Below are 6,266 nucleotides of genomic sequence, written 5' to 3' on the forward strand. Positions count from 1 at the left end.
TGGCAGCACCTCAGCTCAATAGCATCGTTTGAAAGACTTCCTCCCAAGAGGTGAAATAGGTTCTGTAACTAGAGGGAGCCCCAGGCAGTAGCGACAGCAGCAGAAGCCTGCAGTATTTAAGTGCTGTGTGTGAACACCCAGTACGTTGTGTGTCACAGTCTCCAGCAAGTGCCTATACGTCTGTATGAGAATCACATGCTGTCAGTGCCAAAAGGGACTGAGCATCCCATCTGGATTATGGATGGGCAGAGCCAAACCTAGAGAAGAGAGAGTGCTTGCCGAGGCTCACAGCCACCTCCCATAAAGTTGCTCTTTCCACAATGGTTTTTCTCCAGGAGGCAGAAGCCCCCTTACCAGCCAGTTTTGTTTTGCACTTGCCATAGCCCCTTTTCTCTAACTCTCCTCCAGGTTAATCCCATCATGGCTTTTTGGGGGAAGGGTGCAGCTAAGAGGATGGTGAGGACAGCATGACCCTATGATGGGGAAGGTGGGGTTTCACTTGGTGCCCTTCACTCCCTAAACTCCCAACCCAAAAGCTTATACACTCTTTCTGGTCACCTTGGACAGAACTTGGGCCACTGAAAGCCTGTCATGCATCCCATCTCTCCTCCCCAGCAACTCCTGTCTGATAAGGAAAGGATGGCCTGTCTGGGGCTTCATTCTTTTCTCTTCTGAGGTGTGCTACTCTTTTTTTTTTAAGACACTATTTTTTTAAAAAATGATTTTTAGAGATAGAGAGTAAGAGAGGGGGTGGGAAGAGAGAGAGAAAAACATTGATTTGAAAATAGGATTCCACCTATTGATGCATTCATTGGTTGATTCTTATATGTGCCATGACTGGGGATTGAACCCACAACTTATATTGGGGTTCAGTATACCAAATGAGCTATGCTCCAACCAAGAGGTGAAATAGAGAATTCCACCCATTTCTCTCCCCAGGTGTTAAGTGCTTTCATGTAGTTGAGTATCTTGTATCTAATAAACCAATTCGTGTTAAAGGACTTGATATTACCTCTTCTAGGAGTTAACATTTTAAAAGAATGGCCTGCAGAGGGCAATGTTTAACCCTAGAGAGAGGCTCAAATGGTGGACTGTCAAGTATTGTAATAGATTCATGGAGACATAAGATAATGATGACTCTCATTATGTACTATTTAAGTGATCACACCTTTTACACTGACCACCTGACTTCACTTTCCATGAAGAGTAGGTAAGGAAGAGCACAAAGGCCCAGATCTCAAGCAACTGGTGCCAAAACATGTAATCTGAACGAAGGAAGGAGGGCAGACAGGCTGTGGTGTGTGGCATCTAACCACCCCACCCTTGCCTTCTTCATCAGCATTCCATCAAGTAGTCTGCTCTATTGCGCCCCAGCTTGTCTTCACACCTATCTAGGCCAAATATCACTGATGAGAAAATTGACTTAGTAGTAGTGCTGGTACCAGAGCCCAGCCTGGTTCTAGAACTCTCAGCTGAGGAGTCCCTCCTGTTACTCCCAGGGGAAACTGCTGCATTTTCTGGACTGTCCCCTAGGGACTCAGAGGGAAAAGAATGTTAAGCAGGAGATGGAAAGAATTAAAATCGAACTATTGGAAAATCAGGACCCAACCAGAGAGCAAATAAAGCTTCTCTTTTCATTTGGTTCTCAAAATGTGGATGTTCCTCAGATTTAGTTTTATTTCAACACTCTCTTAGGAGAGCACATTCATTCCCGGGGCCTTCATCTATCACTGCTACATAGATGACTTCTAAGTCGGGCAGCCCTGGTCCCTACCCCAGCTGCAGCCCCGTGGTTCTAACGCATATCTCCATATGTGTTTCCTACCACCATTTCAAACACAGTCTGTCTAAATCATCCTTCCATATATACTGTACCCAGTTTCTGCTGATGGTGACCATCATTTGGTTCCCTAAGCTCACTTAAATAATCACAGTTCTCCCCTTCCCCCATCCAGGCTGTCACTTAGACCTGCTATCTTCAGAGTCTTACCTACTCTCATCTCATTCAGGGTATATTGTTCCCTTTTATGTATTGTAATTTTTATCTAGTGAACTAATCTTCAGTGGGGATTTACCAGGGCAGTAATATTCTGTGACCTGGGTTGAGGGTATGTTTCTTCTGATCAATTTTGTGTTTGCTTGTGCCAGGCATTCCAGGAGAATCAACTGATGAAGACCAATCTTTTTTGTTTAAATATATTCTTACTGATTTCAGAGAGGAAGAGAGAGGGAGAGAGAGAGAAACATCAATGATAAGAGAGAATAATTGGTCGGCTACCTCCTGCACGCCCCACACTGGGGATCAAGCCTGCAACCCAGGCAGGCGTGTGTCTCCCAACTGGGTATCAAACTGTAATCTCCTGGTTCATAGGTCAAAGCTCAACCACTGAGCCTTGCTAGCCAGCTGGGCTGGTGGAAAACTAATCTTTATGTTAATTTCTTGGCCTGAGATTTCTGTGGAGTTCAAACTCTAACTCATTTAGTTATAAATTCTCAGAGGCAACTCCTCCTACTCTAAGCAGGACCACCCAGGTCAGGACAGACAAGCAATATTCCTTCCTCCCTATACCTTCTGGGGTTAGTCACAGCACATCTCATGCTTACATTTCTTGGCCTCAGTTCCTTTGTTTTGGTTCATGATTTTCTTTCCTTTCTTCAAGCTCAGCTAAGCACTTCAGGTGTCTCATATTTTGTGAATCAGTCCACATATTGTGAAGCAGGAGGACTTTGGGGACTGCTGAAAACGGAAGCCAGAAGATGTTGATTTCTCTATTAAAATATTTCCCACATTTATCCTCTCTGTGCCTCTTGCCAGCACCTCAGCCCATGCCACCCCTTCCACATACATGAACACCTTGGCTGTGATAGTCACACAGAATCTCATAATAACATGTAGTTGGAAGGAGCTTACAAAAACATCCTGTCTGACCCTCATGAGGAGGAAACAGGTACAACAGGTTTGGGGATTTTCTTAAGGCCACACAGAAGATAAGAGATTGAAGTGGGCCTTGAATCTAGGCCTAACAGTTCCAAGACCAGTGCATATCTGTATATCCAGTCATTCCATAAGTATTATTGAGTGCCTACCATATGCTGGGCCAGTGGTTCCCAATTTTTTCCCTTCCAATGCATCAGAGGAACTTGACACACACATTAGTAACAAAAGTTTCACTTACCATGGAGAGACAGGGAAGAGTAATAATAATAAGAATCTTGCCCAGCCAGCAGCTCAATGGTTGAGTAGCCCTATGACTTCCTGGTCAAGGTACATGCCTGGGTTGTGGGCTTGATCCCCAGTGTGGGGCATGCAAGATGCAGCCAATCAATGATTCTCCCTCATCACTGATATTTCCATCTTCTCTATACCTCTCCCTTCCTCTCTGAAATCAATAAAAAATATTTTTAGAAAAGAATCTTGATGAGATGGGATATAGGGGAAAGTTTCACAAAGCAACCAAGAATGTCTTCTGTTTCCTCCCCCTCCACCCCAACCCCCTATACCCCGTTTATGACAAGCCTGCACTATATCAAATTGCTTCCTGTGGTCCCTCTGCCTCCATTCTTTCCCCCTCCATTCCACATCACTACTGTTGTAATTTCCCTAAAACATAGTTGATGGTGTTTTATCCCAAAGTGACCATAGCTTCCACCTTCCTATAAAAAAAAATACACTGCATTTAAAGCCCTCCATATCTAACCCGAATTTATCTTCCACCCTCCTCTGTCATCTCTCCCATCACTCTGCCCTCTCCCCTCCCCTCATGTATTAACCAAATCCTCCTACCCAAGGGCAGAGACCTTGTCTAATTCACATTGTGGCTGCCATATAACCAAACCTACTGTCCAGCACACTTAAATGCTTAATTATTGTGTGGGCTCATTGGCAAAAAGGAAAAAAAAAATAGTGCCTAAATGCCTAAAAGGAGAAAGGAAAAGAGAAGAGGAAAGAGGAAGGAAGGAAGGAAGATGGTTAAGGAGCAGGATGCAGGGAAAGGATCAGGATGAAGAAATGGGAATAAGCAGTGCTGAGGCTCTGATCTGAGCCATTGGGTCTCATGAGTGAGATCACATTTCTGACTAGTCTGTGATGAGCCCATGATTCTCTGCCTTAGCTCTGGGCTCCAGATGTGTTTGTCATTCAGTTCTCTCTCTTTTGGTTTCTCTGGTCCACATGGAGTGGGATTCAGTTTAACATTTTTAGAACTGTGGTTCCCATAACAACCAAGCAGGAACTGTTGTCTGAAATGTAGCATGGGCACACATGCACACACACACACACACACACACACATGTGCACATACACATGCACACACAAATACATGCACACTCACATACATACATGTGTGCATCCACTCATACATACACACATTTATACACACACAATGTATATCCACATGTACACACACATGGATTCAGACATGCACACATTTTGCAAACACACATGCATATGCACAGGTATGCACCTACATGCAAATGCATATATATGCACAGGCAAAAAGCACATATATACATACACAAGCATGTTTTTGCATATTCATAGGAAGCACAGAGTGAGGACAGACAAACATCATTGGAACGAAGGTTAAACCAAGACAATATTAGTATATGGATATTTTGGACTGTCTGCAAAAGCAGGTGGATTTAGGCAATCTGCATTTCGGCAATCTGCATTTCGGCAGAGGAAGGCTCAGTGGGCCTAATACAGTAAAGGGGTGGCAGGAAGGCACTGTATTTAAGCATAACTTTGGAATTTGGTAACGAGTTCAAGTCCTGACTATGCCATTTTTTGAGCTCTGAACTTTAACTTCCCCATCTGTAGAGTGGGAATAATAATAATAATGCCTACTTGATAGGTTCATTAGGATGACTGAATTATATGCAGAATAATAATTAGCATGATGGCCCTAGCTGGTTTGGCTCAGTGGATAGAGCGTCGGCCTGCGGACTGAAGGGTCCAGGGTTTGATTCCAGTCAAGGGCACATGCCTGGGTTGTGGGCTGGATCCCCAGCAGGGGGCATGCAGGAGACAGCTGATCAATGATTCTCTCATCAATTGATGTTTCTATCTCTCCCTCTCCCTTCTCTGAAATCAATAAAAATATATTTAAAAAAATAATTAGCATGATGCTTAGCAGTTGGTTAATAGGAACTGTTATCATTTAGGTCTTAGGATGAGTTATTTCAATTCTTAGATTTGTTCAATATAAGAATTTCTGGAGGAGGAAAGAAATTTAGGAGCTAAAGAAAAGAAGAGGAGATAAGAGGAGTCTGACCTGCTTGGCTCAGTCCTTATTAAATTTGCTTCTCCCCAAAAGCCACCAGACAAGTCTACAAATTATCCTTTCTGATACTAAATACCCAATGCTTCTGCTTTAGCAGTAGGATGGGGTCAAGGAAAGTCCAATCAGACTCATTTATTAGAGAATCCTGGGGTATGCTGATTTCTGCTCTGCTGCAGCTGGAATGTCCCTCATGGCCTTGATGCTCAACCTGCCCACACTGATCTCTGTGCCTTTGCCCATGCACTACCCTAAGCCTGTAATGCCATCTCTCCTTTTCCTCATCCAAAGCAAGGAGGAACAATCTTAGGCCAAGCGCCAGGTGGGAAGGAGCCTGGGCTGGAGGCCACTGCCCTTTTCCTCCTTTAAATCGGGGAACATGTGCTCCTAGATGGCACTCTCAATGGCAAGATTCCGAGCCTGGCCCCAGTCACTCCCAACTCCCCTCGTTTCCTAGGGATGCCCGGAGAGAACTGACCCAAGCAGTCTTCGCAGAGACCACTATCATGCTTCTGACCGAAATGCACACCCAGGCGTGCACCCCGCGAGGCCGCTTGGGGACTGTGGCGCAAATCCCAGGAATAGTGCAGCGCGCCTTCCCTCTTCCCATGCTACAGAACCGCTCACCAAAGATTTTGCCCCGAGTGGGGAGACCCAAGCCGGAGTGGGAGTGGTAGGATCAGGGCGGAGAGGTTCGGGTCAAAGGTGGACAGCAGAGACCACAACCGGAGGTGCCCGGGGCTGGGAGAGTGCACTGGGCAGTGTTGGGAGCTGGGAAGGCAGGGACCCAGGACGAGCGCTGCGGGAGCGGTCCCCGAACCCCCAGGGCGGCGCCGCGGACCCCTCCCCCATCTAAGACACCTTCACGGGAAAACGTGGGGTCCCGGCGCAGCCGCTTCTGGCGGCATCTGCCGCTCCCCAGCTCATAGAAGAGCCCGCCCTGGAGGAGGGGCCGGCTCCGCCCCACCTCCTCGCTGCCTCCCTCCC

General features: G+C 46.0%; 1 protein-coding gene across 1 annotated transcript in view; it reads right to left on the reverse strand.

Moving 5' to 3' along the window:
• STAMBP (STAM binding protein) overlaps positions 1-6,266 on the reverse strand; it is a 762,428-nt gene that overhangs the window by 358,528 nt on the left and 397,634 nt on the right. The gene's annotated exons all lie outside the window — the stretch shown is intronic.

This window comes from Plecotus auritus (assembly GCF_963455305.1).
Source record: "Plecotus auritus genome assembly, chromosome: 8".
Taxonomy (NCBI): domain Eukaryota; kingdom Metazoa; phylum Chordata; class Mammalia; order Chiroptera; family Vespertilionidae; genus Plecotus; species Plecotus auritus.